Source organism: Pholcus phalangioides, unplaced genomic scaffold (assembly GCF_987345545.1).
Source record: "Pholcus phalangioides strain wild (caught in Gottingen) unplaced genomic scaffold, Ppha-v1.0 ptg000011l_1, whole genome shotgun sequence".
NCBI lineage: Eukaryota > Metazoa > Arthropoda > Arachnida > Araneae > Pholcidae > Pholcus > Pholcus phalangioides.
Genome location: NW_028301604.1, coordinates 19,330,986 through 19,344,371, shown reverse-complemented (window position 1 = coordinate 19,344,371; position 13,386 = coordinate 19,330,986). Strand labels below are relative to the sequence as shown.

General features: G+C 34.5%; 1 protein-coding gene across 1 annotated transcript in view; it reads right to left on the bottom strand.

The window, feature by feature from the left end:
* LOC149080182 (chitin synthase chs-2-like) overlaps window positions 1-13,386 on the bottom strand; it is a 43,768-nt gene that overhangs the window by 26,816 nt on the left and 3,566 nt on the right. The gene's annotated exons all lie outside the window — the stretch shown is intronic.

Genomic DNA, 13,386 nt, shown 5'->3' with positions numbered 1-13,386 from the left:
TCCGGTGACTTATAACTAAAACAATTAATTAGATCGAATGACTTACAACTAAGAACCTTGAAAAAAAGTCATACTATTTTTGAAGGAATTTTCTTGTTATTAATGACAGTGAAGAAAAATTTCAGTGATTCATCAAACTTTTAAAAACTAAAACGATTTATTTTATAGTTTTCCCTTCAGTTTGAGCCAGTTCTTATGACGCAAGTCGATTTTCTCCCTTGGTGTTTCAGATAGATTTCAGTTTTAGACTTACACACAGGGCCGCAAATAGGGGGAGCAGGCGAGTCTCGTGCACCGGGCGCTGGACCAGAGGGGGCGCAAATTTAATTCTCAAACCTTACCTTCAACATTACAAGGGGGCGCCAAAATGCGCACTAGCCCCGAGTGACCAAGCATCTAGTTGCGGCCCTAATTACACACTCTTGCATACGATAGTTACAGACTCGAATTTTCAGTTTTGATACTCGAGTTGCTTCAGTAGTTTCGATCGTGAATACTCATTTCAAAAGAGCATTAGTTGGCTCATGTGCGTGATCGTAATTACTCTTACGCTCTTTCCCCGCATCAGATTCATGTGTTCATGGAAAATATATTTCTTAATGTGCAATGAATTATGTATTCAGTCGGATCTTGATCTGAACATGAGTACACATATCAGTTTTAAAGTAACCTTCATTAGCCACCGTAGGTTTTCACTCAACATCATTGGAAATTATTTCAAGGACCGCATTTTTTCTTATATTCTTTGTAACTTATAATTCTAGAGAATCTAAACGATACAACCATCCCCATTGTTGGATTTCTCTGAAGATAAGAACATCCGCAGGAAATAACAATTCTTCGTGTTTGTGATAGCAACTGCAGAGATATAATCAATGAATAAGCATTGTTTTTTGAGCATAGTAAAACACAGATGCTAATTAAGAATGTAGGCCGTATCTGTAGTTGTATCTAATTGCTTCTGTTCGATGTATCTGCATAAAAGATCCTTACAAATCACGCGCAATTGATTTTACAATGGTAACATGCTATGGAGAAGATTGTGTAATCTCAAATCATGTATCAAATGATCACGATGTATTTTGTCTAAGTGGGACAATGAAGAGATGTATGAGTACATTGATCAAAATAAATAAGTGAATCCATTTGTTGGGAAAAGTTCGTAATTTAAAAAGATACATACAATATATATATATTCGGTTGGAAGTGTCACGTGGAGTGCTTATAAAATCAAGAGCAGTTGAACGAACTATGAAGCCCGAGATACACACGCAATTTAGCAGCACGAACGCGCTACTTTCGAGCAAATAAAACCAATAAGCTCATTGGTAGCATTCGAGCAAATGTTACCAACAAACTTATTGGTTTCACCTGCTCGAAAGTAGCGGGCTTTCGTGCTAATAAGTAGCATATGTATCTCGGGTCTTATTGTCTGCTTTTAAATACCCATAAGGTGTTCAAGGCGCATGCTACTAAGTAGCATGAAAGCATGACACTTTCAATCATATGCAGCCAATGAGCTTATTGGTAACATTTTCTCGAATGCAACCAATAAACTCACTGGTTGCGTATGCTCGAAAGTGGTATGCTTTAGTGCTACATAGTAGCGTGTGTATTCTAGCCTAAATTGTGAAAGAGCACGCATTATCTTCACGCCAATGTTGATTGAAAAAATATTTTAAATTTTATTTTTCCATACTGAAATTGATATTTTACAGTGTGGGTGTTTGTGATTGATACAGCTGAGACTTCGAAAATGTCATAGTTATTTATGTTAGGCTTATTATTTCGTTTTTTTGTCAAAATGTACACACAACAAATGATGATTTCACCAACTCTTTCGTGCATTTTATTTCATAACCGTGATGCTTCAATGAATTTAGCGATTATGTGTGAATGTAAAGCCAACTTTAAATCTTGTATTGACAAGTGGAGAGGACATGTCTAAAAAGCAAATTCGTGTTTCCCATGGTGCATATGAATAGCGTGCTCGTCCGGATTGCAGGAGAGTCGGGTTGATTCCCGTCAGAGACGATTGGACTTTTCTTTCCAAGTTCATCTCGGCATTAAATATCCAGAAATATTATCTTTCCTTTACTTGATTTTCTTTAGCACCAAGTGCAGTATATCCCACTTAGTTAACCTAATTAATGCATTTTAAAAATGAAAATGGGGACTGGCGTCCATGAAATAACCGTGCAAATAAAAAATTAAGAAACAAAAATGTCTACCTGTGTTTAACATGCAACCGAACTTAAAAAAAAATTGTTAGACAGAATCATCAACAAATACATACTCTGTAGCTGATTAATCAAAAAATGGCAACTCTGTCTGATTTAATAGAAGAAGAAGTTGTAAGAGAGAGAGAGAGATAGATAGAGTTGCGTACACACAAGATGCGTAAGGCGAACCGTTGATTCTAGAAGCATACTTCCAATTAGAAAAACTCTTCAAATAACGTGTAGACCTCAGAGGCGTCGCTTGTGTAGTTATTAAAATAGAAAAATTGACTTTTTATTTCGTCACCATGTCCTACAAAACCCAATTAAAAAGTTGATGCCCTGTCTCTCCTGAGCCCAAAAAAAATCCATCTTTTTAAGTGGAATACTCACTTAAATATTTTAATTCAGAAATCACTTTCTAATTGGGTTTATCAGGACCGGGTGATCAAATAAAAAGTTTTTCATTTTCATAACTATACAACCCCTCCTACATGTTATTTGGAAACTTTTTCCTAACTGGAAGTATGCTTCTAAGATCAACGGTTCGCGAGTTATTTCAGGAAAACGGGACTTTCCTATGCACCCTCTGCGCATGTGATTATTTTTTTAAATGTATGCCTCTGAACAGAATAAGAAATTCTTAACTAATCAATGGCGGCACATAATTTTTAACATAATCTTTAAAAAAGTTACAGAAACGAGAGCTTTAAAAATGACGAAAACTACATTTCTTAATGTAACTTTCAAAAACTATTTTTCAAAAATACAAAAAAAAATTCTACGTTTTAATATTTCTTTTAATGATGAATTGGAAAGTAATGTGACTCAAAGCTCAATAATGATTTGTATCAAGTCCCCCGAGATAAATAATAATATCCCTGATATATAATCATTGATCATTTTTGTCGCACCACGGTCATTTTCTGCACACGAGGGCTAATTAGACCGGGACCTACAATTTCTTGCCGATTCCGAACGGCAGGCTTGTGTTTTATACTCATCGAGAGGTTGGTGCGCTAAGCCCCTCGATGGGGGACTCCCTGCGGTAGCAATTTTTTCTGTGGTCATGTCGCCGTTTCTTTTGTACTCCTGTGTCAGAAAAGCTTTGCTGACAAGGACGAACCAGGTATCGAACTCGCGACACCGCTAAACATCCTTTGCTCCTTTAGGCGAGTACCTTATCGACCTGGACTACCGCGCCCCCGATATATGATAATTAGATCACTCATGTAGGGAGACAGAGAAAATGTACGCGCAATGTGCCGAAAGCTACTTCAATTCTGAAAAGTGATTTCAATGAAAGGCGCCAAATATCCAAATGCGCGTTATAATTTGTGATATTAATTTTTTTGTTGCAGCTACTTATTATTTGTTTCATATATAGCTATTACTATTTACTACATTAAAATTTTCTTAAAAGAAATATTCGTATAATGTAAGTAAAAAAATGATAATTGCTTTGAGCTGGAAAACTATCGACTTATAAAACATGTAATATTTACGTAATATCCAATTCACTCATATAGCCACATCACCTTCATATTTAAGAAAAAAAGTTATCGAAAGATATAAAGCATTGACCTACTGAGTGGGTGCGACACAATAGCAGGTAAAAACCGGTTCCGACCATATCTTTCCTTAAGAAATAACTCTCACTTAAAACCTGATTCTTTTTTCTAAAGCAAATTTATCATTGCATGACACAAGACCTGAACCAGATGTGGTTCGAGAACAAGACTCGATTTTACTCCCTCTGAATTACGAAATTTAATTTACACTTAAATTCTCAATTTTTTTAGCTTATAATTCCTTTTCATATTATAAGCTATTCATTATATAAGCATTTTATGACACGTATTGAAAGCCGGAAAAAGTATTTTTAAAAAATCGATTTTTCAAATTGTACTGCTTATACCGGGCCTTATTGAAGGCGTGCAAAGCCTCAAAAATCGCAACATAAAATAAATATATTTGAATATTACTTTCCAAATAAATACAGGGCGTCCTGTAAGTGCTAGCACGGCCTTTATCTCATAAACCGTCCTTCGTAGAGGTATGATTCCAATTTATAGAATGCTCAACAGGCGTTCGAAAATTACCCTGTAGCAGTTTTGAGTGTGGAAATCAGTGTGTCACAAAATAAAAAAATCTAAATTTTTATACGGTCACCCTGTGCTCTAACTTCCAATTACAAAGTTTTTTCCCTGTCTCTCCTGATGCCATCAAAAAAAATTATGTTTCTAAGTCCAATTTTCTCAGAGGTATTCGAATTAAAAAAACGTAGGAAATTTGGGAAAGAACAGCATTGAATGCGGGCAAAACGGTTTTTCCGAGGATGATGTCACTCTCCGATGTCCATACGTGGGTTTTTAACAGCTGACTGATGCGAAGATATATTTTGAAAGAGAGAAAATTCAACTGTCCCTGCGGGGAATCGAACCTACGTCCTTTCACTTTCGGGGTGAACGCACTACACTACAGAGGCAACGAATATCTCAATCTTTCCTTGGAGCTCTTGTGCACTGAACGGGACCGTACATAGACGGTCTGACCTAACATCATCCTCAGATATGTCGCCATCTGGTGGCATTGTCAGCAATTCTGAGTTTTCCGACCGTCCGTGTACGGTCCCGTTTAGTGCGCACGAGCCCAAGGAAAGATTAAGATATTCGTTACCTCGGTATTCTAGTGGTCTAGGGCGTTCACCCGGAACGTGAAAGGACGTGGGTTCGATTCCCCGCAGGAGCAGTTGAATTTTCTCTTTCCAAAATACATTTTCGCATCCGCCAGCTGCCAAAAACCTTCGAAAACAGTTTTATCGCTGTTCTTTCTCAAATTTCCTCCGTTTTTCGAATTCGAATATCTCTGTGAATATTGCTCTTGGTTTGATGGCATCAACAAAGACAGGGCAACAACTTTGTAACTGTGTTCTTGAGCACACGGGGACCGTATTAAATTTTAGATTTTTTATTTTGTGACACACTGTATTTCCACTCTCAAAACTGAAAAGGAAGAAATTTTTTGTTTAGTTTAGCTTGATTTAAAAATCAATTGTTTTCACAAATGGCATTTGTTTTCTTAAACATTAAGAAAATTTCTAACGCTTGAGTGAAGTTTCTAATGAAAAGGAAATTGAATTCCTTGCGTGCGTAGCGAATACTTACGCTTGGTAGAAAAATATAATGAAGGAAATTATTTAGTTTCAGCTGATATTCCGCGTGAAAACATTTTCATATTAATCACTTTGTTTGGTAATTTGTGGTTGTTTCATAGAAGGAAATTGTTTAGGAGGAGTGGCATAAACAAAAGAGCGTTTACAATTATAGATTTCATTCGAAACAAAACATATACGTACTTCGATGAAGTACACAAGGTTAGCTACCGTAGCTAACAAAATTGCTCGCGGCAAATAACACCGAAACAAAATCGTCTTTCCCGCTGACGCATCGCTTAAAATTACTCTTTGCCACGGGTTTGATCTATTTGCGTGACTAGACCTTTGGTGTTCATGAACATCTTTGTTTGCCCCGCCCTTGCCTCATCTTTGGCTAAATAAGAAAAAGAAAAGTAATATGTGTGCAAGGTCGTTCAATTGCCTACCGATGGACTACCTACGAATGCATCCGGCACCCCTCAACGAACCAGTTTTCACCTAAGTTCAGTTTCGTCGACCTTGCCTTGGAAAAAATGCTTCACAAAGCATCCGTCCTTCTGTAAAGTAAGTACTTCGTTCCGCAAGAGAGGCGCCGTTGTGCAAAATAGCTTTCTCACACAAATTGCTTTCATTCTTTACGGTGTTATATTAAAGTTTATTCTTATGCTCAAAGTCATATAACGTTCTCTGAATAAAACATCATGAAGAAATGAACAAAGACGCGCAATCAAGATGAGACTAGCTGAAAAAGCCGCTAGTATAGAAATTCTTAGGTAATACTTCTATACTGTAACTATCAAACACATGATCAGTTAGATAGAATTTTGGAACAACTACAATGTTTAATTATACATCCCTAATTTGCACTCTGATTGCATCTTTTATACTTTCAAAGAACCATTAATGAAAATTTCATTTAGTGCTCATAAAGAGACTACAATGTTGTATTTTTAAAACTTTGTGTTTTCGATGGAAATTACAATAATCAAATACAAATACAAGGCCACAACAGGCAAAATGCCCAACAAGGTGGCTGAGAAAAAAATGCTCATGACAAATATGGATGTCATTTATTTCAAAATACAGTAACCCAATTAGAAATGCAATCATAAAACTAAAAACTCTATATACATGATAAAATATTATACAATACCCATAAAAATATTTATAGATGTCTTATTCTAAGATGGATAGTCTCTCGATTTACCCCAACATGTTTATCGTATTTCTTTTTGAACGTGTCAGTTGTGTTAGAATTTACTACCCCCGGGGATAAGCTATTCCATTTATTAACAACCCTATTAGAGAATCATTTATGAGCGCAGTATTTAGAAAATCATTTCGCAGTTCACACACATCGTTTACTCGACAAATAGGAAATATACCTATCGCAACAAGACCACTGAAACGAAACTAGTGAATTTCAGAAAAATTCTCATCGTAAGATATACTGATATCTTTTGACGACTACACTGTAGTTGTCTATTATTGGAATAAAAAATTCAAAAGTAACAATTCATTTAAAAGGCTTAGTTCTCTATAAAAAATGTATCAAGGTCTGCAAATATTTTTGATGACGATAACACATCTTAAATAAATGTATTTTTCTTAAATTCTAGATTACACATGGAAGTACCTATTTCAAAAAATTGCACTTTTTAATAACACCAAAAATACCATCGCTGATCCAAACAGTCAAATAGAAAACGTTATTCGGACGATTTTTGAAGTTGACTTTTTATAAATTTCGAAGTTATTCGGGAATTAAAGATTTTATAACAAGATCCGTAAGATTCAAAAGATTACGGTGAATAGGTTAGTTTTTTTTTTGAGAAGCAAAACTATAAAAAAATAAAAAGTAAACTTTTAACATTATTGGATGCCTCCGGTTATTGATTAATTGACTGCATTTCAACTATTCAGAATTAGTTCTGAGATTTAGCAATCATTTTCTAATATAATGTATTTTCTTAGGATACACAAAACAACAGTAATCCCATGGAGAATAAATACAAATACAAAAGCCACAACAGACAAATTGCCCAACGAAGTGGCTGGGAAAATTATGCCCATAAAAAATATGGATGTCAAACGTAACCAAAATACCCAATATAAAAGCATATATAAAAAAAATTAACAATTAACAATATGTAATGCACTGCCTATAAAAAAGATTATGGTTGTCTTATGTAAGTATGGATAGCTTCTCGATTTATCCCAGTATGTCTATTGTACATCTTTTTAAACCTATCAATTGTGTTAGAATTTATAACCCCCGGATGAAAACTATTCCATTCATCGACGAATCTAAACTGAAAAAGTCGTTCAATACGGCACTTAAACATGTTTTTATGTTTATTTGCACACGGCAGTGCATACGCCCATGCAGTGCTTGTTCCTAGAAATTCCGTAAATTATATTTCATATCGGGTTTTCTTAAAGTAAGCGACTCCTTTTAATACATGGGACAATTCCATAGAACTGTATTTCGGATACAAAAAAATTAGCAATAATACTTAGTTAAAATATACGGTATATACATATTTTAATTCGTATCACATAAAAATGTTCGATACCTTTCCGACAACATGAACCCCGCAATTAAACGACGCCGTTTGCCCTGTCATCCCAAGGTTGTTTCTAAATGATTAAGTTTCTTCAAAATGTTAGAGGAAGAAAATCCAGTTCGTGAACGTGTAGAGATCGATGACAGCAATAATGAAATTCAGTATATAGTTTTAATTTTTTTTTCTCTGTTGATGGTATTTATGTCTTTGACGTAAATTATCTTTCCCACTACACCGAAGGCAACAATAATATTGTCGTTTGATTATGATGAGGTGTTCCTTGAAGTTATCTGTATCAGACATCCTATTGAAAAAAACCAATAATTAAATGTAATTTCTTTCGTCTTAATCACCATTAACGGAATCTACAACCGGTTTAATTTCCCTTCAAGAGAGTCAGTTTCGCTCCGTCTCCAAGTTTGCACTGAATTTCGCCTAAAGCTTTTCCACGATTCTTCTTTATCGTTCATATCCAATCAAGGTCTCTACTTCAGTGTCAGAAGGTCACATTTAAAACAATGTATTCATGAAAACTGTTGTCGTTATCGAGAATAAGATTAATATATAGGATGAAGAAAAAAGGTGTGGCCGGTATTGTTATATTCGATTCAAACATGAAACTTCTAACCAATTTGTACAAACAGGAAAAATACTTTGATATTTTCAAAACGTATAAAATTTTTGCCTTAGGCTTTAATCTATCTATATAATGTATAAAAATACAAAATATTAAACATTCAAATTAAGAAAATGAATGCTTCGAATTCTGGCAGTGACCTCAACCAGATTTCTATTAAACTATTTTATTTAGCAATATGTGCATTCGCAAAAGAAGTTTAGCTCATTTGACATTAAAGTTTCATGAATAACAATTTTAATTTAATTAATGTCATTTCATTAATGCCACTTTCAATTAAATTAATGTCATTTCATTAATGCCGGTTTCAATTAAATTCATGATAATTTTAATGAAATTAATGTTATTTCATTATAATGTCAGTTTTAATTCAATTAATATCATTTTATTAATGTTAATTTTAATTAAATTAATGTCATTTCATCAATTAATCATCAAGACATTAATGTTTCCTTACCACTCGTAAAGCATTTTCTTAACAGTTAACATGGTGGTCAATTTTTGAAATGTATCAAGTGATCATATTTTTGAAATCTTCTCGAAAAAATTATTACAACACTAATCACGGAGGAGGTTAAGTGAGGTTGCAGTGGGTGCGGTGCACCCGGGCGGCAAGTTGTAAGGGATGGCATCTTAGGCTTCAGTTAGAAACCAACATTTAAAAAAATTCCAATGCTAAAAACCCACATGCGATATCACTTTTGAGCCGTACTTCAACGACAAGGATGTTGAGAAAACTTTAGTGAACAGACAGGATCTGGGACCGTAATACCAGAAACAAGAATGCACTCTGTCACAATGGGGTATTTTGATGTCCCTCACCCAGTAACTTTTCTGGAACGGTCAAATAAAAGCAAAGGAAAAATCCTTGTGTCCGTATCTGGAGTACCAGAAACGAACTTAAAATAAATTTCTTAATAAGAGTCGCCTCGTTATAGTCTTATATACTTCCTCTTTACGGGATAAATGTAAATAGTAATCATGCCCCCCCCCCACCCCCCCACCCCCACATACAAGGCGGATGTGACAGGGCTCCAGCCAGGGACGATTCTCCTCATTTCTTGTGTTCTTTTATTTTCACACTATAAATTCACTACAGAGGGGATCGACAAAGGTCCCACCTTGGGAGCTCTGCTGCAGGTTGTGATGGGGGGCATGGTAATGATGACTTATCAATAAGAGATATAATGTGTATCAAGTTATCTGGCGCAATCAAGAATGTTAAAATAATCCTGAACCAGAATGAGGGACAGTTTCTTAAAAAGCGGGACATTTTGTTCCGTAAACAATGATGTGATGCTTGTTTTTTAAAAAATCACGTTAATCCCAGGGTCACCTACACCTAAAGCCCTGTCAGTCACCCGCTAGGGTCGTCTTTAGGGGCGGTACATGAAACTTTGCACCCGGGTGGCAGGTAAGCTTGAGCTGCCCCATATATTCGTCAAAATTATATTATTATTATACTATTATTCCATATATTCGTCATAACCCTGAAACAGCAATCACCCTACATCTGTACCCTAAGTACAGAGTAGAAGTCCCGTCTGATCGTCGGTAGAAAATGGGATCTAAATCGAGTGTGGAAACCGCAAAAAAAATACTACAATAATTATGATCTCAATGAAAAAAAAAATTGTTCAAACAAGATGGTGTTTTCAAACAATCGCAACCCAATCTTTTATGTTCTCCCGTAGACCTAAAAAGAGCAATATTGTGGTTTCAACTTTACAAGGCTCGAAGATGTCCATCTATACGAAATTCCAAAAATATTCACAACATCTTCCTGTCTGCAACTAGGTTTGTGAAACCATCTTTTTATGTTCAATGATCCACATATTTTGAGTCATATTCCGATGGAAAAAACGGTACTAATGCTCTTGGTTTAAGAAACACATAGTTATTCCAACCACATCATCCGCAAAGACAGTATGTCTCATATTTGTTTCGAAAGGATTGGAATATCAGTTCCATTCGATATCGATGATGCAAAAGTGTTGAGATAGGCGTGTGAAAACCACTCGTTATGCCTTTAGGTTATTACGTGAGTCTATAGACAAGACATCCGTTTGTTGGTGGGTGACGAGTACCATCCAACGTAGGTCAAGTGGCAAGGACTCATATTATAGAGTGAACGTGTGCAATGAAGGAAAAAACATAACTTTTAAGAAAAAGAGAAATCTTTCATTCTGCAACGAGTTCATCCGGAATTAACTAGGCCAGCGTGTCGTGTTTATTTCGGTATGAATGAAAAGAATGGATTCATCTTGCACGAAAACGTGTTTCTCTTGTCTACACAATGCTTTTCTGTATGTTGGTTATGCTATGTGACGGTAAACGTGATGTGAAAAGCTTTCACATGCTAATAACAACTGACAGATATTTACAGGATAATGAATAAAAAATATTGCCCTCATTTGAGGGACCCGTAATAAAATTTAGTGAAAGCATAAGGATATAAAAAAAAGTTTCTATAGACATTTTCTAAAATATACTATTATGATTAAAAATGAGAAAAGGAAAATGCAGTCGAATCTTCTTTTTTTACTTTACGTTTGAATAACTTATTTGTCATTTTTGACATTTTTTTTTCAAGACTTCAATTTTTTTCTATATAATGTTGATAAATTATACGCTACATTAGATTTTCCTCTTCCTATATTACACATTAAACCATATACGCTCTAAATCCAATTCGATTTTCATTCACTCCTCTTATTTTGTATCACGAAATTAAAAAGAAAATGAAGCCTTCTTCTAAAAATCATAATCTAGCTTATAGTATAACTGAATTAAAAACAAAGTTTAAAATTAGAAAATTAGAATATATTACTGAAAGTGTGGAGACAAACAAAAAAATGGCACCATATTAAATGGAACAGGTATCGATTTAAAATTAATCATGAAAGGTTGTAAAAACCTGATGTACGAGTGGAAAAACTAAAAAAAACATGTCCATGATTAAGGTCTGAAAGTTACTTAGCACCAGAAAAGAAAATATAAGCCTGAAAGTAAATAATGTACGGAAGCAAAACTGCAAAATGACGGCAAAAGTATATCTTAAAGGTATGCTCATATCAAAGAAAAAGCATTTGTACATGCCGGATACAAAATATGAACACCGGGCTAACTTATGATATATTTATAGCAAAAACAGAGGGGAAAATTTAGTCAAACTGAAATAGAGTTCTTAATAATTTCGTTATAGATGGACTTCGTAAAACTATATTCGTACAAGACTGGCAACGACGAAGGATACTTTGAATAATGCCATGTGTGACAACCTGCTGATGTTACGGTTTTTTTTGCCGTTGTTGCCGATTTTAGGAATTGTTGAAATAATTTAAGTTTCAAAATAAAGAAACCCAGATCCGTCTATTCTTACGGACGCTTCGGTGTCTTGGAAAAAATGTGAGGCGTGGTAAATCTGGTATCGAATCCTCAATGTCATGTCATGCAAGGAATGTCATTGTTCAATAAAAATTAGCTGCTGGAAGAATGGGAAGCTACATCTTGTTTGCGAATATTTGCATGCATTATGCTAATTTTTTACTATTTTTGAACTCAAAAATGTATCTTTGCAGAGTACTAAATTTATTTCAACTTTAAACGTGTTTATAGTATCGAAGTTCAGACGCACGTGTGTGTGTGTGTGTGTGTGTATATATATATATATATATATATCAATCATTAGCTTCTAGCAATATTTTCAATCTTACACAGTGAACTACTCTGAGTTTACTGTATGCGCGATTTGAATTTTGAAAATGAATGAATAACTATCGAACACTTTATGCGTGTAATGGCTCCCTGCGGCAGTTTCTCTCTTATCTATTTATTGATTTAGTCGGTTATTTAAGAAATACGGAATCTGGCTTACGTGGGTTATACAGTATATGAAGATAGAAAACAGCGAGCAAAAATTATTCTCTTTTTAGTCAACCGGAACTAATACAGGCATTTTAAAACCGGAAAATTTTGGGGTAATTATATCTTCAAGGTTGAATAGCAACCTCAATATTTTCAGCATAAAAATACAATTATTGTTCCAAAAAGTATTCACTAAAACTAATGAACGTACCATTACTGTAAAATAAAACAAATGGTCGGACTGCGAGCTAAGAACATACGCTAGCGTACTCAAATTTGCTCTCAGCAATTTCTATTCTGCGTAAAATATTTCAAAGATGTGTGTAACTGGGAATGTATATTGGAAGTGGATAGATCAAAACTTCTTGACAAACCTTATTTAAATAAATGAATGTTTATTTTATTTCGTTGGCAATGTGGGCAGTACAGGTCGGGTTCAAATTCCATCTGGGGTGCGGCTGTCTTTGTCTAGCTCTCTCTATTGGTATTTATACTATTTTTTCGAGTTTTACACTCCTCAAAGTTATTTTTATATAAAAAATTACCGTAGAAGGTTTTTACTGGGTTGAGAGGCTTATCATTATGATCGAAATCTTTCAAATTTTATTGCGTAAAAAAATGTAAAAGATTTTAAATTTGTGAAGTGCATTTGGAGTCTTCCGCTGCAAAATTCCAGATGATTCCTTTAAATTTATGACGATATTTTTGTCATTATTGATTGATTGCTTTTAATAAAAACGCATTCATTTTAACTTTAATTAACATTTGATATTTCGAAACATTTTTACAATTTTTTTTAATATTTTTATTCTATACATAGATAGCATAATTCATAAAATAAGTGTATACTGTGTATCAATGTACTTAAGTGTGCAGTGAAGATGCCGTTTTTTTAATCGAATCGAAGATCATTGTTTCTTGATTTAAGATTGATTAGTT